Source organism: Mus caroli, unplaced genomic scaffold (assembly GCF_978045245.1).
Source record: "Mus caroli unplaced genomic scaffold, Mus_caroli_1 scaffold_3, whole genome shotgun sequence".
Lineage (NCBI taxonomy): Eukaryota > Metazoa > Chordata > Mammalia > Rodentia > Muridae > Mus > Mus caroli.
In genome coordinates this window covers 64,046,806-64,070,781 of record NW_028227258.1, presented here as the reverse complement: position 1 = coordinate 64,070,781, position 23,976 = coordinate 64,046,806, and the positions used below count along the sequence as shown (strand labels likewise).

The 23,976-nt window shown below is 44.1% G+C and overlaps 1 long non-coding RNA gene, 2 other non-coding genes and 1 pseudogene across 4 annotated transcripts; 1 reads left to right on the top strand and 3 right to left on the bottom strand.

Moving 5' to 3' along the window:
• Positions 1–3,949: 3,949 nt before the first annotated feature.
• LOC110291883 (thymosin beta-4-like) lies at positions 3,950–4,068 on the bottom strand (annotated as a pseudogene).
• Positions 4,069–12,485: 8,417 nt separating this feature from the next.
• Positions 12,486–12,590, bottom strand: LOC115030690 (U6 spliceosomal RNA). The gene has a single exon (XR_003836293.1). It is a non-coding gene; the product is annotated as a U6 spliceosomal RNA (small nuclear RNA).
• Positions 12,591–14,962: 2,372 nt separating this feature from the next.
• Positions 14,963–23,965, bottom strand: LOC110291983 (uncharacterized). 2 transcript variants are annotated; one of them, XR_002377627.3, is made up of 5 exons: positions 23,903–23,965; positions 20,689–20,889; positions 19,144–19,267; positions 18,961–19,063; positions 14,963–16,335 (listed from the first exon to the last, which is right to left on the bottom strand). It is a non-coding gene; the product is annotated as an uncharacterized LOC110291983 (long non-coding RNA). The 2 variants fall into 2 exon arrangements; XR_002377626.3 differs by lacking the exon at positions 14,963–16,335 and having other exon boundaries at positions 18,533–19,063.
• Trnae-cuc (transfer RNA glutamic acid (anticodon CUC)) lies at positions 23,435–23,506 on the top strand. The gene has a single exon. It is a non-coding gene; the product is annotated as a tRNA-Glu (tRNA).
• Positions 23,966–23,976: the final 11 nt, after the last annotated feature.

Genomic DNA, 23,976 nt, shown 5'->3' with positions numbered 1-23,976 from the left:
CAAAAAAGGGGGAGATGTAGGCAGCCGGTGCCTACTTCTGTGCAGGTGCTAGCCCGAATCTGGCGCCAACCCCTCCCGAGCAGGTGCATGTAAATTAAAGTGCCAGCAGACTGACCAATCCCAGGAGGACACATAGCCCTCCCCAGTGCTGGGGTGTATATAAGCAGTCCTCCCTGGGTTCCCGGGGTTTCCGTAGCATCGAGGCATTCCAGGAATAAAGCTGTTGAGAAGAATCCGACCGTGTTGCATTTTTTCCTTGCTGGAAGAGGCAAGCGCAACAAGCTGACAGAATGGTACCACCAGGTTGGCCTGTGGGAAAGCCTGTGTCACGTTTTCCTGATTACGGTTGATGTAGGAGGGCCCAGTTGCTGTAGGTGATCCTACCCTCAGGAATAATAGTCTCGGGAGCTATAAAGAAGCAGACCCAACAAGCCAGGAGGGGCAAGCCAGACAGCATCGCCCCTCCATGGCTTCTACTTCACTTCCTGCCTGCAGGTTCCTCCCCAACTTGATTTCCTGCCCTGACTTCCTTCCATAATGGGTGGTGATGTGGAACTCTAAGCTGAAATAAACCCCTTCCTCCCCAAGTAGCTTTTGGTCTTGGTATTTTATAACAGTCATAGAAAGCTAAGACAATTTCTTAACAATGAATTCAAATTTTAGATTCAAATGAAGTTTTAATTCATACTCGATGGGTAATTCATAGCATATAGGTATTTCTTATAAACACAGTGACAGATGAAGGAAGCCAGATTCAGAAGGTCACGCATTATGATTTCGTTTATCTGAAATGTGAATTGGCAAATCCACAGACGCAGAAGGTAGGTTACTAAATGCCAAGGGCTCCAGGGAGGAAGAGGGACGATGAGTGGCTGTGGGTGAGTTTGGGTTTCTTTGGGGGATAATGGCTATTTTATGGAATTGGATAATGGAGACTGCAAAATTTTTTTGCTACTATAAAAAATATCAATGAATCTTTCATATAGACAGGTTGATTTTATAGTATATGAATTAATAAAAGAAAACTCTTTAGTTAGCTCCAACTCTGTGAAGACTCCCACAGCTTCTTGGTTAGAATCAACCTGTCCTTCTATGTACAAACTTCAGAGCACACTTTACTGTGAATGGATAACTTTTTATAATGCGCCAGTCTCCTCTGGTGATTATGAGATCTCCTAGGGAAGGACGATGTTATGTCTGTCCTAGTATCCTCAAATACACATGAAACTCATTTCCTACATATTCAGGAGATAGATCAAGTGAAGGGATTATTCACATCCCGAGCCTTAGTAAACCATAATATTGAGCAACATATATTAAATATAGCAAATGTTCTGAATATTCTGTATGCAAGACGTTGGTGATGTAAAAGTGGAAAAGGCAATCTCTAGCTCCAAAGGAGTATTTCCACACAGTAGTTACAGCACTTCCATGCTTACAATACACAGCTGTGACACCCACAGCTAATAGTTAAGGGATGTATAGATTACCACCTGAGGGCGATGACAGGAAAAATCTGCACAGGCAGCAAGGCAGAAGTGAGCCCTAGGGTTGTTAGGGCCATGGCTGAGGTGCATTCCAAAGCCAACAGGAAGCCCTACTGCTTTGCACAGTGCAGGGGACCGAGTCCCTGAAGAGAAATCAGCCCAGAAGATCAAGTGCAAGCATGATCTTCGACACAGTGCTAATCAACCCCAAGTTTTTCACTTCTGAAGATACTTCTGATTCCTCTGGGGTTGGGAGAAAGCAAAGGAGAGGGGGGGGAGGGGGAGGGGGAGGGGGAGGGGGAGGGGAAGGGGGAGGGGGAGGGGGAGGGAGAGGGAGAGGGAGAGGGGGAGGGGGAGGGGGAGGGAGAGGGAGAGGGAGAGGGAGAGGGAGAGGGAGAGGGAGAGGGAGAGGGAGAGGGAGAGGGAGAGGGAGAGGGAGAGGGAGAGGGAGAGGGAGAGGGAGAGGGAGAGGGAGAGGGAGAGGGAGAGGGAGAGGGAGAGGGAGAGGGAGAGGGAGAGAGACTGAGATTTCAGGCTTCAAGCCAGTGGCCAAAACAAGCTGGAGGAGAGGACAGGCATCAGCTTTAAACTGAGGTTGGAGTTAGAATTCTTACCTAGGCCTGACAGTTTATTCTCAGTTACCAGTTTGTTTTATGACTAAAAGCAACAAAGCTGGCCCGGGAGACTGAGCAGGAGGTAAGGGAGGGAGCATGAGGCCAGGCGTGTGTGGCCAGGCATGAGGACCTAACCAGATGCCTTCCCTGAGATGTAGAGAGAATCTGCTCTTGAAAGCTGTCCTCCGTGCTGAAGAGTAAGGGCTGCTCTTCCGGAGGACTCAGGCTCCATTTCCAGTGCCCGCCTAGTGTCTCACAACCATATATATATATATATATATATATATATATATATATATATATGTGTGTGTGTGTGTGTGTGTGTGTGTGTGTGTGTGTGTGTGTATAACATGATGCTCTGATCTGTGTATACATAGCAAAATAGCTAGGTCAAGTTATTAACAAGTGCCTTTGTGAAGTGGTAAGGAAACTTACTCAGCAGCAGACACAGCACAGGTCAGCTACGCTGTAAGGGATCAGTGGCTCCTTGAGTACTCTAGAGCCATGCTTACCTCTATGACAAGGACACTCAAAGTCTATTATCATTTTCCAATCTATATTATCATTCACTATAGGAACTACTGTGTACAACAGATTTCTTGGTAGACTATTCTCTTGCGCGTGCCTGACTTGTCAGCAAGAATAACACTGCAACAGGATCCTTCTGCACACCTTTATTGGGAGAGCTTGATTGCACAGGCAAAGAGACCCCAAGCCCAGAACTGGTGCTGCTTATATAGGCCTAGGAGAGGCGTGTCTCACACCCGGATTGGTTGTGCTTGGGTTATGCTTACCACCTCATTTGCATGCCTACATCTGATTGGTTAACTTGTCTCTCATCTGATTGGTTAACTTGTCTCTCATCTGATTGGTTAATTTTGGTTAATTTTCAAAACCTCATCTTGGCAAAAAAAAAAAAAAAAAAAAAAAACAACTTTACTGCCTATGTATGCGATGTGGCCAGTGGTAGCCAACGCCACCCTGCAACGGCACATGTGGCTTCCCACACTATTCCTCCTATGCAACTGAAGTCTTGAGTCCTTTGGCCATCAGTCTTCCTAATTCCTTCACACACACACCCCAGTTTATGACCACGGTTTTACTCTCTATGAGTCCAATGGTTTGGGGATTTTTGGTTTTGTTTTTGCTTGTCTTGAAGACAACATAAAAGTGGCACTGTGTAGTATTTGTCTATGTGTCTGGCTTGTTTTATTTAACATAGTCTCTCCAGTTCCATCCATGTTGTCACTAGTGACAGTGTACCCTCGTTTTTAAAAAGACTGAATAGTACTCTATTGTGCATACCCACAGTTTCTTCATTCAGATAGTCAGTAATAAACACAGGCTTATTTCTTAAATCTTGAACATTATGAACTATGTACCATGGTGTGGGATATGTCTCTGACATACTGCCCTGCTTCCCTTTGGATGCTGACCCAACAGCAGGGTGACTAAATCACATGCAATTCTTTTCAAATTTTGAAGCTTTTCATTTGGATATTTTAAAATGTACATTCCAATCATTATAATCATTTGGACAAAACAATGGCATTATGGCTAATGTGCGTTACAGCCTGCAGGATGCCTTGAATCATTTTGAATTTTACTCTAGATTTCACTGTCTCCACCCAGCTTTTCCCCTCACTAGACTAAAGGTTCTTTCCCTTCCCTGCCAGCCAGAGTAGCTGGCACGGCCTTTCTGGACAGTAGTTCTGATTCTTTGATGGGAAAGGGCAGAACAGCCATTTAAACCTTATCCAACCTCTTCACATCCTATAAAGTTAAACAGCTAGAGGAAGTAAATAAGAAGGCAGTGCTCGTGGGCTGTAGAGCGCGTGCTGGTACTCATTACGATACACCTGCTTGCTTTTCCTGGTCAATCGTTTCTTGGAAGGAAGATTTTTCTCTTGCCTTTCTGGCTTTTTAAATTTTGACTTACTATATTTCTTGATCTCAGCCATATCAGATTTGTCAGGCGTGGTTGTCCAAGGAGTGGAGCAAGGTGAGTGAATGAGAAGAATTGGATTTCAGTAGCCACCAAAGTTCCATTTTCAGATTTTTGAAGCTTCTTTATACTGTTTTCTGCACACAGTCATTTATATTCCCACTAACAATGGGCAAAAGAATTCTCTTCTCTCCCTCCTGGTCAGGACTTGGTGTCATTAATCTTTTTGGTAACAGCCATTCTCACATGTATGAAATGACCTCTCATGGCAATTTTGATTTGTGTTTCCCTGATAATTAAAAGTCCTGAACAGTTTTTATTCTTACTAGCTACTAATGTCTTCTTTTGAGAAATGTCTATGCAAGATAGAGAGATGCCTCTTAGAGAAAAGCACTAGCTCTGAAAATATGAGGACCTAAGTTCTGATCCCTAGCACCCAGAGAAAAAGCTGAACATGGCTACTCATATCTAGAAGCCCAGCATCGGAGGTTGCAGACAGATCAATCAGCAGAGCTGACTGGCCAGTCACCAGCCAGGGGAAACAGAAAGCTTCCAGCTCATTGAGAGAGCCTGTCTCTGGACAAGAAGACAGAGGGTGACATACGATCTGAGGCACCTCACATATACACACATAGGTGTCAGCATCCTTATGCCTCACAGGTATGCCTTAGAGGTAGGTGTCCCTGCCCCCATACAGAGCTTTTAGACAGCCTGCTGACAGTCAGAATTCCTGTCTCCTGCATGTGGGTGGCCGGTTTTCTCACTGCTGTTCAACGAAGACACTACCTTTGCCCCACTTTCTGTTCTCAGCATCTTTGTTGAAAAATCTGCCAACCCTGAGTAAACTTATTTCTAGGTTCTCCTGTTATGATTCATTGGTCTGCATACTGTTCTATGGCATTACCATGTGGGGTTTCTGTTGTTGCTCTGGTACAGTATCCAATCAGGTAATACACTGTCTCTAGCTTTACTCTTCTTGCTCAAGACTTCTTTGATATTTGGGGCCTTCTGTGACTCCATGCAAATTTTAGGATTCCTGTTCCACTTCTGTGAAGACTTCCATTGAAATTTCAGCAGGGATAATATCGAATTTGTAGATTTCTTTGAGCATTTTGGACATTTTTAACTCCAATTTTCCAATCCATGAACACAGAACATCTTCCTATTCATCTATATCTGTTCTGTTTCTTTCATTAATGCTTCAGTCTCCTCTGTAAATACTTTACACCCTTCTTTAAATGTATTCCTCTTTCACTGCTGTAGATGTGACTGTTTCCTTGAATCACTATCATTAGGGTATAGAAGTACACTGGTTTGGGGGTATTGGCCTTGTATATACTCTACTGGGTTCAGCTATTAGCTCAGGTGGTTTTTGGAGTCTTAAGAATTTTCTCTGTGCTTTCTCACTGTCTGTAAACAGACACTTCATCTTCTTCCTCTCCAAGTTAGATACCTTTTATTCTCTTCTCTTACCATATTGCTCTGGATTTCCAGTAGTGAATTTAATTGAAATGGCAACAGTGGACATTCATGCTTCATCTCTGATCTCAGTGGGAAAGCTCTTAACTTCTCACCACTGAGAATGGTGTTGGCTAGGGCTTGCTACGACTGTCTTTTACTGAATTGAGATATATTGCTTCTAAAGATAACTTGTTGAGAATTTTATCACGAAAGTCTGTTGACTTTGTTGTAAACCTTCTTTGAATATACTGAGTTGACTTCCTTCTGTGAGTCACATATCATGCTTATAGATTCATATATATGGAGTTATCCTTTTTGTCTTTCAGTGACAGACCCCACTTGATTGACGGATGAGCCTTGTAGAGACTATTGAAGCCAAGTTGCTAGCAGATTTGTATTTATGTCCGTCAGAGATACTGGCCAGAGATTTTCTTTCCTTCTGGTGGCTTTGTTGGACTCTGATGTTAGGCTAATGTTTGCTTTGTCAAATGATTTTGGAAGTTTTCCCTCGGTATCAGTCTATTATGGATGCTGCAGTAATTTCTGAATAATACGATCTCATTGCTCATAGTTCTCAGAGCGATGCACCTTCTTGCTGCGTCCTTACATGTGGGAAAGGCGGAAACACTCCTTTTAACTTGGATCAGTATTCCCATTCTGACGTTTTTTAAGATTCATTTGTTTTTATTTATATGAGTACACTGTCTTTAGACACACACCAGAAGAGTGCACCAGATCCCATTACAGATGGTTGTGAGCCACCATGTGGTTGCTGGGAATTGAACTAAGGACCTCTGAAAGAGCAGTCAATGCTCTTAACTGCTAATCCATCTCTCCAGCCCGCCCCCCCCACCCCCTGCCCCCCTAATTCTTACTTCTGGTGATCTTCTTACATAGGGACTAAATTCTAACATAATACCTTCCATCTTAGGGAGAGGGTTGGGAAGGTTTAACATTAGTTCTGATGTCAATATTTGGTAGGATTTAGAATAAAGCAAGCAAGCTCTGGGACTTCTTTGATGGAAGGCTTTTTATTACTAATTCAGTCTCCTCGTATTCATATTTTCTATTGTTTTATGGTTCAGTCTTGTTAGGAATATTTGAAATTTATCTTCTTTTCTAAGTTATCCTATTCATTAGCATGCAACTGTCCACAGACATCTTATTAACAGTTTATTTCTGAACCAAGGCTTCAATGTCCTTTCTTTCATTTCCAATTCTGAGTCTCTGGCCATCCCTGCATTTTCTTAGATAACAGAGTCTTGATGATTTTATCTTTTTTTTTTTCATTTTATTGGCCATTTTTAGTGTCTACTTTTATTTTTTACATTATTTTCTTCTGCCGGACGTGGTGGCACACGCCTTTAATCCCAGCACTCGGGAGGCAGAGGTAGGCGGATTTCTGAGTTCGTGGCCAGCCTGGTCTACAGAGTGAGTTCCAGGACAGCCAGGGCTATACAGAGAAACCCTGTCTGGGGGGGGGGGGGAAGAAAACAAACAAACATTATTTTCTTCTTTCTGCTAACTTTGGGCTTAGTTTGTTTCTCTTTTTCTGGTTTCACATTACCTTGTTTGATTGTCATTGCTTTGAGGAAGGCCTTAGTTCAAATACTTTGAATGAGTATTTCCTTCAGAACTGCCTCTGCTGTGTTTTGTAAGTCATGGCTTTTTCCACAGTGATTTCCAGCCTTGTGTTTTACTTCTTCTTTGACCTGTTGGTGGTGTCATTTAACATCCACACATCTGTGAATCTTCTGAAATTGCTTCTACTACTGATTTCTATCTTCACACGACTGTGGTCAGAAAAGATATATTACATAATTTCAACCCCTTTAAATATTTTAAGACTTGTTTTATGGCCTAACCTTTGACTCACTGTAACCTTCCCCCCCCCTCCCCCCCAGCCTGAAGCAGGCAGAGCCAGACCTTGACTTTGTTGTCACTAGGGAGATTACTTAGGGTGGAGCCTGCCTTCCTGGATCACTCTATTGTTCTGCCACTGCCACTGCTGCTATCTGCAGAGGGAGTCGGCCTAGGTGTTCCGGAGACTACACATGGTCACCTGCAGCTGGGCTCCAAGGATGATTTGGCGGGAATGGGCTTCCCCTCTCCTTTATAAAGCGTGTCCGCCATTAAAAATTTGAGCCTTGAGCAGACTAGTTGTCTTGGTTCCATTATTTCTCTCCCCGCCTAGATTCCCTCTTCTCTTCCAGTTCCAAGATGCCTTCCAGGCTCGAACCCGGACATGAGAGCCGCAAGCCGGCCTCATCAACTCACCCCAGAGAATGTCCCATGTACACTTTAGTAGAATATACTCAAAGTGTAGTCTAAGCCAATGTTTCTTTATTGACTATATGTCTGGGTTATTTATCCATTATTAAAAGAGGGTATTGAAGACTGATACTATTACTGTACTCTGTCTCTTTGTCTGTCTGTCTATCTGCCTCTGTCTGTCTCTTTGTCTCTGTCTGCCCACCCCCCTAAATTTCTAGATATCTTAGTACTTTCTTGACCTAGACCAGCAAGTTGTTCTTCAGTGACAATCTCCTAAAGGCAAGGACTAAGAAAATAAAGAAAATAGGAAAGCTGGAACCAGGAGGTCTTGCAGAGATTGATAGCTAATACCAAGCATATTTATTAAGAAGTGCAGCTAGGTTTGCAATGGGGAAATGGAATAGTTAGCAGGAAGTTAATTTAGCAATGTTAGCATTAAGGGAACACAGGATATCTTAAATGTACCAAAGACTGAGCACAAAGTGGCTTTGGGACTTACAACTCCAGTCTCAGGGGCAGGGGTTATTCAGGCTTGGGTTTGGGACTTATAACTCCAGTCTCAGGGGCAGGGGTTATTCAGGCTTCCACTAACTAAAACCTTAACATCTTACAGGCTCTGGCCCCAGCCTCAGGCCAGCCCTTGCCAGGTCTACCCCTAGGCAGAGACATAGAATTATTGTTCTCTTTGTTCTTTCATCAGGACCTCTAAGAAAGCCTTGGATCTACCTGGCTCCCTACATTTGCTTATCTGTTTAGGTACTTCAATGTGATGTGCACATATTTTTATAATGCTTTATTCTTAATGAATCAATTCTAATATCATTATATAGTGTGGGCCCCCACTTCCTCCCTCCCTTCCAGTTTTTGACTCAGAGACTTTTTTCCTGCTCTCTCAGTTTTCGGTTGCTTGGGTATCTTCCATCCTTTCATTTTCAGTTGGTGAGTTTCTGGTAGGCAGCATATTGTTGAGTGTTGCACTCTTACCCATTCAGTCACTCTACTTCTTCTGGCTGGAGAGTTAATCCATTTACGTTCAAGATAATTACTGACAGCTAAGGACTTCCTTTGTCTCTTTGTTAATTGTTTTCAGGTTATTTGTAAATCCTTTTTCCTTTCCTCTGTTGCTGTTCTCCATGATGACTTGATGCTTTTTCTATTGTGAATGCTTTGCTTTGATTCCTTACTGACTCTTATGTATCTCATTATAGCCTGGTTATCATAACATTTACATAAAGTAGGCTATTTTAAGATGGTAATATCAATTATAAAAGATAATAAACAGTTTAACCTCATAACACCCATTCTGATCTTGATTTGGGTGTGCAGATTTTCATGTTTTGTTTTATATCATTAACAAATTATTTTGGCTACTATCATGATAGTTTTATTTTTAAACTTCATACTAACAATGTATGTAATTTACTTAGATGCAGAGAATTTCCTACTTTCTCATCTTTTTTGTTTTGTTTTGGTTTGGTTTGGTTTTTGAGACAGAGTTTCTCTGTGTAGCCCTGGCTGTTCTGGAACTCAATTTATAGTCTAGGCTGGCCTTTGAACTCATAGAGATGTGCCCGCCTCTGTCTCATGAGTGCAGTGATTAAAGGCTTAAATCACCACAGCCCAGCTTTTTCTGATGTTTTCATGTTACCAATCCCTTTCTTTATCTTTCTGCTTGGAGAACTTCCCTTTAGCATTCCTGTAGAAACCCACGTGGTGATAAACTTCCTTGGCTTTTGTTGTTCTACTTTTAAGAGAGCAGCCAGCACTCTTAACTGCTGAACCATCTCTCCAGAATCCTCTTCTTCATTTTTAAAAATAGTTTATTCTCTTTATTTGCCTTACATCCCAATCACAGTCATTTCCCCCCTCCCAGTCCTACTCTTATAAATCTCTCCTCCTATTGTCCCCTCCCCTTCTTAGAGAAAGGGGGATGCCCTTGGTACTACCTGACCCTGGAACATCTAGTCCCAGCAGGCTAGGCACATATTCTCCCCGAGGTTCAACCAGCAGTCCAAGTATACAAAGGGGGCCTGAATTTGTTTCTTAGCACCCATAAAGGGCAGTTTACAACCACACGAGTGAGTAACTCCAACTCCAGGGAATCTATCATCTTTTAGCTTCTGGGAGCACCTGTTCTCATATGCATATACCCCAACATATAACATATGTAGCTAATAATCTTTTTTAAATCAGAAAACCCTGAAAATCCCAATAAGTCAACAGGTATATTGACCATAAAGAGACAGAAGACATTCCCTCTGGCTTTTCTTTTCAGAAATTATCATGGCACCTTGCCAAGTTCAAGAAGAGACCAGAACAAAGGTTCTCAAATATCAGTGGACCTAAATATCAGTCAGTCTTAGAAAGTGGCCACGACTGGATGGCTTAAATTCTCACTACTGGATATAAGGAACTTGCACACTTAATGAGGTCCTTATCAATATAACCTGAGTTATATGGTGCAGTTCAAGCTCACCACTACTGGTGAAAAGCAGACTTGTGGCAGCTGTAAGTCCATTGGACTGAGGCTCTCTTTGGGGGTCTCAAGTTCCATAGGGCTACAATGGACACCACATGTGGTAGAAATAGCTTCAACAAGGAATTGAATCTTCAGGGAATGATTCTGCAAGTCACTGGGGTTTTGTTGTTCACTGCCCCCTAAAAACTCTGCTTGTGTGGGATCAGTTTCTGGGATGTCTCTGCTGTTAGGGACTTTTCTCATGTAACAGGGTCTCTTCTTCTTAAACTCCAATTATACAAACATTTTCTCTTTGGATGCTGTTGGTCCCACAAATCTCATGAAGTTTTATTCATTTTTCCCCTTTCATCTTCTCTGACTATATTTTAAGTGATTTGTCTTCTAGCTCATGACCTTTTTCTTTTTTTACATGATAACTTTTGTTGATGTTTTCAGTTGCATTTTCTTCACTTAACTTATTGCCTTTCAGCTCTAGAATTTGAGTTTTTCTTTTTTAATAATTTCAATCTGCCCATGGGAACGACATTAACTGAAATACCACACAAAGGGGAGGGAGAACCTGTTGAGACTATATCCAGAGGTTAGGTATGCCCCAGTTGAGGGATGGGGCTACCCACCCATCTCCAAAATTTTAACCCAGAATTGCTCCTGTTTAAAGGGAATACAGGGACAAAGAGTGGAACAGACTGAAGGAACGGCTATTCAGAAACTGCCCAACTTGGAATCCATCACACATGCAGACACCAAACCCAGACAACTATTGCTGATGCCAAGAAGTGCTTGCTGTCAGGAGCCTGATACAGCTGTCACTTGAGAGGCTCTGCCATATCCTGATGAATACAGATGTGGATACTCACAGCCAACCATCCAACTAAGCACAGGGACCCCAATGGAGGAGTTAGGGGAAGGACTGAAGGAGCTGAAGGAGCCTTATCTGGCATCAATAGGAGGGGAGGCCCTTGGTCCAGTGAAGGCTTGATGCCCCAGTGTAGAGGAATGCTAGGGCGGTGAGGCAGGAGTGGGTGGGTGGGTTAGGGAACACCCTCATAGAAGCAGGGTAAGGGGTGGGATGGAATAGGGGATTAACAGAGGGGAACTGGGAAAGGGGATAACATTTGAAATGTAAACAAATAAAATATCCAATTAAAAATGATAATTTCTGTAACCTCCCCCCCCCCCCAGCCTGAAGCAGGCTGAGCCAGGCTTTGTCACTAGGAGATCACCTGGGGTGGAGCCTGACTCCCTGGATCACCCTATTGTTCTGCCACTGCTGCTACCTGCTGCCTAGCTGTTCTGGAGCCTACACGTAGTCACCTGCAGCTGGACTCCAAGGATGATTCGGTGGGAATGGGCACCCCCCTTCTTTTTAAGGAGTGTTCCCTAATATTAAAATTGAGCTTTGATCAGAAGGTCTACTTAGCTCCATCCTTCTCTCATCGCCTAGATTCCCTCTTTTCTTCCAGATTCCAAGGTGCCTTCCAGGCTTGAACCCGGACATGTGAGTCGCTGGGCAGCCTCAACAAATTTCAATCTGTTAAGACATCCTGTTTGGGCCATTGTTTTCTTGATTTGGGTGAGCTTTTTCTCTGTGATTTCTTGAGGTTCATTGAGCTTCCTTATATTATTTAAAATATTTGTCAGGCATACTGGGCGTGGTGGCGCATGCCTTTAATCCCAGCACTCAGGAGGCAGAGGCAGGCAGATTTCTGAGTTCGAAGCCAGCCTGGTCTACAAAATGAGTCCCAGGACAGTCAGGGCTATACAGAGAAACCCTGTCTTGAACCCCCCCCCCCCAAAAAAAAAGAAACCAAAAAAACCACAAATTTGTCAGGCAATTTGTATATATTTAGTTGGGGAGTTTATTGCTGGTACTGTGTTTTGTTCTCTCAATAGTGATGTATTTCTCTGGTCATTATTTGCAGTCATGAATTGTTCCGGTTTTTTTTGTTTTTTTTTTGTTTTTTTTTTTTTAACCAAGGACCAAACCCAGAACCTTGGGCTGGCTAGGCAAGTACTCTACACCAAGCTTAACCCCAAAGCCTAGGCATTTTTTCTTAAGTAGCATATGTAGTAATAGACAACATTCTAGTGTTCATACATCCCTGGGTTTGCTGTTCTTGCTCTCCCATTTCCTTCCTCAGGCTCCCCGCCCCTCCCTTTCCTTCCTTAGTAGCTCCCCTTATGTTACCAAGTGACACACATCTCTATTACTGTCTTCTTAACTGAGAGGCACAGCATGCTGCATGAAGTCCCGTGTCATCCTTGCACGGGGGCCATGCTGACCTTCTCTGTCGCATTCCAGGTTTAGTATCTGCACTGTGGATGTGAGCAGTGTCAGGTGGGAATGTGTTCCAATCTGCAGACTGACTTTACTTGGGAAACTCCATCATCAGGTAGCCTGTCCAGACAGCTCATTGCTAATGAAGCAAGTATAGTTTAAAGATAATTATAACCCTGCATTCTTTTGTTTATGGTAACCCTGGAGGTTGAACCCAGGATCCAGCACCCGGCAGACAAGTGTTCTACCACTGACAGATATCTCTAGTACTTTCATTTCCTTTTTTTTTTTTTTCATTTTCAACTTGAATTAAACTCTACAGTGTATTTAAGTAATATTTCATTTTTTATTAATACACACACATACATCTCCTTATGTTTACAGAATTTCATGTTTGAGTAGTGTCTTAATTAGGGTTTCTATTGCTGTGACTAGATACCATGACCATGGCAACTTTTATAAAGGAAAACATTTAATCGTTTCAGAGGTTTAGTCCATTATCATCATGGTGGACAGCATACAGACAGACGTGGTTCTGGATAACGAGCAGACAGTTCTACATCTTGACCCACAGGCAGCGGAAGAAGACTGTCCCACTAGGCCTAGCTTGAGCATCTGAGACTTCAAAGCCTGCCTCCACAATGACAGACTTCCTCCAACAAGGTCACACCCCCTCCAACAAGGCCACACCTCCTCCAACAAGGCCACACCCCTCCAACAAGGCCACACCTCCTCCAACAAGGCCACACCTCCTCCAACAAGGCCACACCTCCTCCAACAAGGCCACACCTCCTCCAACAAGGCCACACCTCCTCCAACAAGGTCACACCCCCTCCAACAAGGCCACACCTCCTAATAGTGCCACTCCCTATGAGTCAGCATTCAATGCTGTGAGTCTATGGGGAGGCCCCTGTCAAACCACCACAAGTAATATTAAATGTCTTCCTCAGCAGGAAGACAGTATAGAGCTTCTCAAGGTGCATTTCCTCACAGAAATAATAATTCAAACTATCTACGTGGGGAAATACCTCCTCAAGAACCAAGGAAAGTAGATGGGAGGTCACATCTGAGCACAGCACAGACCAAGAAACACCAGGCAGGATAGGAGTTACAGGTTTATACACTTTCTCCCACCCCAGCCCCAGAGAGCACAGCTGGGAGAAATTCCTTCCACTAGGAAAGGGTCACACTGTCAGCAGAGAAAGTCTTTTGCATGTGGACACTGAGCCTGTCTCAGTAAATGCTGGTCTGGTCCCCACATCCTGAGCCTCCTAGCTCACCTTATTACCAGGCTGATTCTATTGCAAACTCTGGGCCCCTCCAGGGCCAGACCAGCCTCTGCAGACTCAGTCTCCAAGCTCAGGCTGGCAGATTATGCCCAGGTTTTCTATGTCCCTACCACTGCACCAGGTTGAACTCCATGGCCCCTGACTTCAGAACTAGATTAACCCATGCATTAGCCAGGTCCAGCCTCAAGCTGATGAACTGTGTATTGCTGAAGACTTTTCTGAGTCTCTGCTAAGGAAAATAAAAGGAAATAGTTTCACATATTTTCTCTACTCCATTGCTTTGGTTTGAAAGGATCACAATGTCGACAGAGAACTAGGACTTTCCCCCAAAAGCTTATGCGTCTAAAATTCAGCTCCAAGGGCTGGAGAGAAGGCTCAGTGGTTAAGAGAACTGGCAGTTCTACAGAGAATCCAGGTTTGGTTCCCAGCTGCCACATGGTGGCTCACAACCATCTGTAACTCCAGTCTCAGGGAATCCATTACCTTCTCCTGGCCTCCGTGGGCACCAGGCATGTGTAGGGTGCATGAACAGACATTCAGGCAAAATACGCAAACACACAGAAATAAAACTAAGGACGTTTCCAAAAAATATTTAGTTTCTAATCAACACTGTTAAGAGGGGGACCTTGAAGAGGAAACTAAGCCTTCTAATGGATGGAGTACAGGAGTAGAGACTTATGGAAGAGTAGTTTGGCCTCATTCCCACCCCCCACCCCCCCAGTGTTGTGATAAGAGAGCTCTTACTGGATGTTACACCTTCTTGGATTTCTTGGCCTCTGGACCACAATATACTTCTCTTCACTGTGTTACAAAGTTTCAGCTATTTTGTTGCACAGAACAAACTTAGAGTGTCTCTTATCCCTGAATCACCCTGTCCCCTGTCTTCCAGCTGTTAGCTTTGACAGGTGGGGAAGGGCACTACTTCCTTGAGACAGCAGTGCTCTTACTGACAACTGAAATGAATACTCCTGCTTATCTAAAATTCATGCTGAATTTAACCCACAAGGCAACAATTTTAAGTTTTAAGAAAACGGGCCTGTAAGGGGGTAATCAGGACATGAGTTCTCCGGGGTACAGTATGCCCTTACCCCACCCCACCCCACCCACACCCCATGACTTTTGGGAAGGAGCCAGCCGTGAATCAGAAAGAGAGGTCCCTCAGTGTGACATCTGTTGGTGACTTGAGGTTGAGCTCTCCAACATCTAGAACTACCAGAAACGAGTTTATAATATTTTTTAGTTTTTTATTTTTTAATTTTTAAAAGATTTATTTTATATATGTGAGTACACTGTCACTGTCTTCAGACACACCAAAAGAGGACATCGGATCCCACTACAGATGGTTGTGAGCTACCATGTGGTTGCTGGGAATTGAACTCAGGACCTCTGGAAGAGCAGTCAGTGCTCTTAACCACTGAGCCCTCTCTCCAGCCCCAGGTTTATAATATTTTTAAGGTAATCAGTCCTAGATATTTTGTTATAGCACCTAAACAGGCTGATAGCAGCAAACTGCCATTTTTCTCTGTCTCAAAGAAATGATTTCTGATTGCCTTCATTTTCCTTCATCTTGTATGAACAAAAAGTCTAAGGAGAACACCACATTACCTGGGTGTGGCCGCTCAAGCCTTTAATCCTAGCACTCCACTCAGGAGGCAGAGGCAGACAAGGCCAGCCTGATCTACATAGCAAGTTCTAGGATAGCCAGGGCTACATAGAAAGACCTTGTCTCAAACAACAACAAAAACATCCCATTGTCACCAGACACCATCATCATCATCAACAACTACAAAAAAGTGTGTTCACAGTCTGTTAGAGAAGTGGTTTGGATAAGGAGAATTTTTTTTTTTATGAGAGTTTGTTTCGTTAGCTATTATTCTTTTCCTTGAAGATAAGGGGAATATAGAAGATGGCTTTTGTTGTATGTTTTAATTTTCATGATGTTAGAGACTGGATCCAGGGCTCAAGTGTGATAGGCAAGAACTCTATCCCTGGGCTATCCCCTTTGCTCAAAGATGGCTTTTAAACAGGTCCATGTATATTAAGTGCAAGGTTACAGTCATTTTTGCTTTATTTGTTTTCTGATTGCAGGATCTCACTATGCTGCCTGGAATGATTTCAAAACCCTGGCCTCTAGTGACCCACCCAATATCTTGATTCCAAATTTTAATGAGGTATACTCTGTAGGCTTAGATTTTTTTTAAACCTACTTTTAAGAAGGGTTCTCAACTTCTTCAAACCTCCTTCTAGCCCACCATCTAAAGGGAGGGGAGAAAAGATGGGAAATAGGACAAGGGATGGGGACCTGTTTAGAAGTAGTTCCTTGAATCGATCCCAATCTCTGTCATCAGGATACCGGCAATCCTGGTCAGTAGTGTCAAGACAGCAAACACAAATCAGCAGCAGTAGCTGCGTGATCCAGCAGAAACAGCCAGGCCTCCGCTGAATCTGCACTAGTTAGCTCCAGTAACCAGGACCAGCCAGGATGCCAGCAGTTCTCTGGCACGCCTCCTTCAATGAAGCAAAGATCAGGTAAGATGAAGACTCGAGACCAATGAAGCTTTGCAAAGCTAGCTATCTATACAAGAGCATTGTGACTGTCCCTTGAGTCCTATTTATACTCTCTCCAAACATCACAAGTCCTCCCACAGGTCTTGCCTCAGCAAAATACCACGTGAGTGTCCCTGACATATCCCAAAACTTCCACTTCAACACTCCTTGTATGTCTCAAGACATAGATGGTTCAAATTCTAGATTGTTCAAAATCATAAAATAACAGAATCATACCTACAGAAATATAAATATTTCTTGCCTCCCTCACCCACCGTGTGTGTGTGTGTGTGTGTGTGTGTGTGTGTGTGTGTGTGCGCGCGCGCACATTTGCATACTTGCATGCAGAGGCCAGAGCAGGCTATGAGGTGTCTTCTTCTAACACTCTCTACACTATTGCCTTTAGATAAGGCCTCTCACTAAATCTGAGAGCCTTCTGGACAGACTGAGTGGCCAGGGAACGCTTGGGATCTACCTGTGTCTGCTCCTAGTGCTGGGGCTACAGCCATGCACAGCCATGCTTGACTTTTGCATGGGTGCTGGGGATTCAAACACAGGTCCTCAGGATTGCAGAGCAAGCTCTTTTACTTTCTGAGCCATCTCCCAGTCCAGTACTCCAGTAATTTCAAACAGCATGATATACCCAAGAGGTGAAGCACTAGAAGCATTGTGTCTCACTCTTTTGTGAATAATGAGGAGTCAATAAGGGTGATTAAACAAGGAAATGGCAAAGATCTATATAGAGACATAGACATGCCCTGCTGTAACTGTGAGAGTTATGCAAACGGCTAAGCTCTCTTCCCTTTGTTTAAAGGTCAGCACTTCAGCGTGAGCCACCAACAAGGCACACGGGAAGCTGACTAATGCAGGGGTGGAGTGAGGTAGGGAAGATGGCAGAAAAACACTGAGACATCTGTTGTTTTCTCCTGTGCTCCTGATTTGTACTAAAGAATGGCCTGACTCCATTATTTGTGATGTGGCCAGATTCAACTTCCCCTCCCGCTCCAGAGATGATTGGCAGTGGGTCTGGACTTCATCTGGCAAGCGACTTTGAAGCCCAGGGTTTCTGCTGTACGGAGGGGAATGCTCCTCCTATCTAGCTAGATGGAGGTCAAGAAAGCAAAACTGCTTGGAGCCATTGTGTGACACACAGAGGGTGGGGGTGAGGGGAGTCAATGGTTACTACACAGCTTGAGAATAAAAGGAGCAGGGCAGAGCTGAATCTAGAAATCACCAAAGAAATCAGAACCCAGATTCACCCAGGCCTGTATCCAGCTAAGCACGGGGGCAGTTCTCCTGAAGCCTCCAGGATGCAGGCTAATCACGGCTCTCTTTGCTTGGTGAGTTCGTTTGAGTGAATCTGGTTTTCGGTGACTTGTAGCAGAAAGTCCCAAGTGATTTTCAGTGGCAACAATAATCAGTGAGGAATGTGTCTGGGGGGATGGAAGTGGAGGTAGGCAGGAAGAGGCTCCTGAGGTAAGGGCATGAGAGAGAAATCTCACATATAAGACAGACTGTTCCTGTCCGAGAGTGTATGTGCTGGAACTCTGACCCCAGGGTGGCCATATTTGAGAGGTCATAAAGGTGAAATCCATTCACGGATTAAGCTGATTCTGTGGGAACGGCTTAGCTCCAGCAGGAGTGGCTTTGTTTTAAAAGTGCCATCTCTAGCTACATTTCTGTATCTTTCTCTGTTAACTCTCTATTGCTGTCTTACCTTCTGACCTGTGTGATCACTCTGCCGTACTGCAATGCGGCAAGGAGGGCTTCACCAGATGCCAAGAGGATGCCTGTGTCACGCTCCTGAACTTAGCCTCCAGAACCATAAGTCAAATATATCTCTATTCTTTTTATATATTATCTGGCCTCAGGTGTTTTTCCATAGCAACAGAAAAGGCAAAGGTATTAACCATGGTAACTTTCATTTAACCTACCAGCCCTTCCTAAGTTCATTAGTAAAATGTATACAACTGGTAGTGTAAACTCCACAGGGCTGAAATTTGGATTACTTAAGTCAGTATCACATCTGTGCATCCTTGGGCAAGCTATTTGTCTATTGTCTAAGCTCAGGCTCTTTATGCAATGGCGGTAGGATAGATCTGCCACCTGAGCTGCAATAAGAGATAATTAAGTAACACACTGAACGTCACACAGATGGTAATATCATTCAGTTATTATTACTGCTTTTCAACACTTTTCCAAGTTGGTTAGACACATTTTTGCGAGGGAAAAATTAAATTACCAATGCCACCAGCTTTCCTATATATCCCTCTCTCCTTTCTATCCTGCGAGGAGTGACCTTTAATGAAAGACATAATCCTCCTACTGTCCAAAGCTTTCCTTTCCTCCTTTCTTTCTTTACCAGACTTTGTTCCAGACCCTTGATCTAAGTCTTCAGCGTTCTGTCAGTCACTCCTTGTGTCTTTATCGTTGCCTCTTGACTGACAATCACTCCCATTTTGTTAAAAGTCTCCAAACTGAAACCCTGTCCCAGCTCTGGATTCATGGATTGCACTGTAGCTGTCAGTTTTCTGTCACTATTACAAAATGCCTGAGGTAATTAGCTTATAAAGAGGAAAGGTTTACTTTGGCTCACAGTCCTGGAAGGCTGCAGACCACGGTCAGGTAGCTCTGTGAGTTTGGGCCTCTGGCAGGTGAACATGACAGAGGAAAACATTCACCTCACATCCTAAGGAACAAGAACAAGGGGAAAGCAGTCAATCCCATGTTCCTCTGCAAGGGGATGTCTCGAGTCACCTAAAGACTCACCGCCAACGATGTCATACTTCTCAAGGTCTTTACTACTTCCCACTTTTAATACATGGATCTCTGGAGAGCAGTCATCCAAAATAGCTTGTGCCTAATGATTCAATCAACTATGGATCAAAATACTCTGAAAAAAAAAAAAAAAAACCAAGCAAATAAACAAAGAAGACTAAACCCAAAACCAGAATAAAACAAAACAAAAATAACAACAAAATCTACAGTCAGATATTCTGACCTTTTCTTGTCATTGTTTCTTAAGGAGTCCGGTGTAACATCTACCTTCAGTACATTCTCACTGTAGTTGGTGTTATCATTAAGCTAGAGATGTTCTCAAATGAGGAGAGGACATACATCCATTGTTTGCAAATACCACCTGTAACCTCTTGGTTTTCCTCCTGGCCCCAAGCTCCAGAAATAATGACTTAAATATATCTACAAATGCCTAGGCCAACGTTTTACATGTTCTTCAACTGACTCATAACTTAATATCTGGTTTACTGCCACGTGACTGGATATCTCTGCCCTACTTTCATGCCTCTGTCTCCATCAGCGTTCCCGGGCCAAATCCCCCATGCCTCATTAGTTACCCGAATTCTCTGTCTACAGGATGTCCCATCTTCTAATCCTGCCTCAGCTCACTGGCCAAAGGGTTGTTTTTTATCAACAGGTGAATGTTTTTACAAAACGCACAAGAGATTATCTCTACAACTACCCCATTGTATGGAAGGGGCTTCAAAGTCTGAGGATTGTGGCATCAATGGAAGGATCCTTGTCTCCCCATCAGTAGCTCTCAGAGTGAGATCTGAAGAACTACCCTACCTTAAACAACTGGGTGCCCTTGGCTTCGTAAGATCTAGAGTAGCACTGACACGCTTGAACCCCAAATATCCTTAGGCATACTGTGTGCGTGTAGTATGTAGTCAACAGTTCTGGCTACATACTTCACATCATTAATAACACCAATGACCCTCCCACCAATCCACTATGGATTTGCAGAGTAAAGAAATTCCCAGTCTCATTAAGTCTCATTATCAATGTACCCTGTGGTGCCTGTTCTTTCTCTTTTCTGTGTAGAGGACTTGCAATCTCTCTGTTTGATGCTTATGATGTGGCCTAAAGTCATTTCTCATCTTGTTCTACCTTAAGAGCTTTCTAGGTCCTTTATCCCCTCTCGTCTTCAGCCTTTCCCTCACTGTCCATTGATCAGCATTTAAACACAAACTTCTCTTCAAAAGACAAGAAGTCTCCCCTTAGTGTCAGGGACCAAGGACTCCCAGTGCCATTTTGGGCTGAACTCTTCACCCAATGTGCTCACCTCCCTGATGGTGTCGACACTCACTCCCCACGCACTCCCACTTGCATTGAACCTCTGCCCACTGCTTGCCCAGGCTGTTCCTCTCCATCGGCCACAGACGACCAGTGTTCGCTCCCAGGGCCTTCCATCCCAGGGGTCTCCCACTATTATCACTGTATTCTCGGTTCCCTCTGACACTACTGCTCCATCCTTCTTTTATGTTTTGATTGCTTTTGTTCTAGAAAGGGTCTTACCTTCCAGGCATTCTCCATTTAGTCCAGGCTGGCCTCAAACTCAGAGATCCATCTGCTTCTGACTCTGAGTGCTGGGACTACACATGTCAGGCATTCATTCCTTCTTAACTTTTCTTGGTTCCCTTCATACTTAGGTCTTGGAGAGCTCCTCAGAGACATATCTCAGGCCTCATTATGTCTCCTTATCCTCCTGCAACAAGACTGTATCCATACAAACTCTTGCAGCAATGAGCCTTGAACAGAAAAGCCCTCTGTATACACTCCTAGGCTGCTCTTACTCTGATATCCAGCCTATGTTATCAGCCCTACAGAGGGCATTTCTACACGGATGCCTCACAAGTACAAGTACCTACCTCATCTGACCACGTACTCAAGGGCTATCCTTGACCCTTCCCTTCTCTCCCTCCTCCCTTGAATTTCCATTGTTAACAGCTTGCCATGTTCCCTGCCTGGACTGCAGCCACAGCTACCGGACTTTGCTCTGTTTCTGCTCCCTTTCAATCCACAGTGTCTCACACTATGGAGGAAAAACACCACATCTACATTATATTTAGATTGCAAATTATGTTCCTGGCTTCCAGACCATCAAGGTTAAAAAAAAAGTCAAAGGAAAGTAATCCTCACATCTCTTGATATTTGTTCTACTATTAATACCATGCTCAAAATTAAACTTCTCGGGAGATTTTTGTAGGAAGCAACGGTGAAGTAAGAGTCACCGACCTCTCCACTTCTCCTATGCCATGGTCTATTATCTTTTAAACCAGTCCTTACCAAGTACTCACAATGAATCAGACACCATGCTCACCACTGGAAATAAAACAGTGAATGTGTGTGTATGTGTGTTTGTGTTTGTATGTGTTAATCTCATGGCTAACACTGAGTTTCAAACAATATTAAGTGAAATTCTCATGAAAATTTACTGGAGGGAAATTTACTTGTTTCTCAAACTAGCCCTATTTTATAGTAAAACCATGGTCAAAATAAGCTTGTCTCAGAGTCCCCTCCTTGGCTGTCCCCAGAGCATGATTTCAAGACTTCTTCTTCTTCTTCTTTTTTTTTTTTTTTTCAAGACAGGGTTTCTCTGTGTAGCCCTGGCTGTCCTGGAACTCACTCTGTAGACCAGACTGGCCTGGAACTCAGAAATCCGCCTGCCTCTGCCTCCCAAGTGCTGGGATTAAAGGTGTGCGCCACCACGCCGGGCTGATTTCAAGACTTCTTACTTTTTTTTTTCTCTTTCAGCTTACTACCACCACTGTACATATTGTCAGGACTCACGGGTGCTAACAGGTAGTGCTTTCCTTTGCCAGCCTCACCAGCTGTGGCGCCCCCTCCCCCACTCCCCGATGGCACTGCTATTGCTCTCTTGGGTCAAAGGTACTCATGAGGTTCACCTGGTGAGTGCCAACGATGCCAGAGAGGAGCAGGGTGTGGACCAGCCTTGCTTTGTCCACCACGGCAGGAAGTAGGGCAGCCAGATATATCAACCTTCCATTGCCTTGAAGGCTCTCCAGCGTCCTAAGAATGCCAAAGAGGCTGAAGCTGCTGCAGTTCTAGGATCTGTTTATACTGAAACTGTACTATGCTTTCCCTCACCTGTCCGAGGGCCATGCTCCCCAGCTGGAGGAGTTCCAAGGCACTACTCAGGTTCCAATGTCGTATTTCCCGGGGCTCCTGAAGGTCTCAGTTTGTCTTGTGTTTTATTTTGGATCTTAAGTGTTTACCCAAAAGCTCATGTACTGAAGGTTCAGTCTCAAATGCAGCAGTGTCCACAGTGGGTCTCTCGTGGGGAGGCAGTGACTCTATCACAAAGGTTCTCTCTCACCTACTACCTTGACTGTATCTTAAAGAGGTAAGACCTAGTTGAAGGAGTGGGTCTGAGCTAGGTTAGAAGGGCAAGGAAAACTATTGGGACACAAGAAGACAAGGGGGCTGTAAATCCACAATCTAAGACTCTCACTAGAAACCGCAGGGGCTCCTGGTTTTACCTTAACAGACTCTAATCTACCCGAGGTTCCCTGAAGTTGTCCTGTAGTTGCACCAAAAACCAGAAAGGGGGGGGGGGCAGGGTGAGGTGTAGCAACCCTTCCAGATGTGAAGGGGGTGGGTGGGGTGTGCCTCTCTCTCTCTCTCTCTCTCTCTCTCTCTCTCTCTCTCTCTCTCTCTCTCTCTCTCTTTTCCCCCCAGACATGGCTTCTTTGTGTAGCCTTGGATATCCTGGAACTCAACTGTAGAGCAGGTTAGCCTTGAACTCACAAAGATCTGCCTGCTTCCTGAATGCTGAGATTAAAGGCCTGCACCACCACGCAGGGCCAAGATGTATCTTGAGATTCACTCAAAGAATGTATCTGGTGACTGCTAAGACATTTTGCTGTGAATCTCTATGGGAAGCCCAGAGCCATCCGCAGGTGTCTTGTTCTCTCACTAAGCATCTCTCTGTCATAGCTCTTTTGCCTAAAATCTGTTACAAATGGCTTCTAATAAACTGAGACTATTCTGTGAGAAGCCCATAGCCATGTAAGGTGTGTTATGTTCTTTCCCCGCCCCCCCCCCCCCTTGTTGCTTTTCTTTCCATTCCAAACAGACTTCAAGTCTATTTCTTACTGGTTTGCTTCCCGCAGTTAAAAGATTAGGAGAATGCCTCCGGATGTTAGCAACATTGCCGCCATTCCTCCAAGCCTCCCCTGACACGCTTTGGTGGCTCCAATCCAGTCTACTACTTTCCCTCTCAAGACTCTGTCTCTCGACTTCCCTGGTGGTCTAGTGGTTAGGATTCGGCGCTCTCACCGCCGCGGCCCGGGTTCGATTCCCGGTCAGGGAAATACAGTTTTTTTTTCCTCTCAATTTTCTAAAAAAGTACTTAATAATCACTTGAGAAAAAAAAACAAAAAACAAAAAAGAAAACGCTGGCTCTAATGCTTTGCGCATGCCCCGAGAGTGCTCTACCGCTGAACTACATCCCTAGCTCAATTTTCTTAAACAAAATGGGGAAAGGGAATTTCACAAATAGTAAGCACTCAGCTGATAGATGTTTCAGGTCTTGACTTTAGTAATCTTGCTTTGGGGACTTCAGGGAATTCTTCCACATTCAAACTACTCCCCTCTGGCCCCCAATCCTAACACTGCCTCCCCTTACCCTCATTTCCTCCCTACTCACCCCAGGCAAAGCCTCAAGGAAAAAAAAAAAAAAAAAAAACAGACGAAATCCCTTAATTACCCGGAGCTTCTCGGCAGCCTTAAATTGAAGACTGGCGGGACGGGGAGTGGAACTTGGGAGGCATGGGGGGGCGG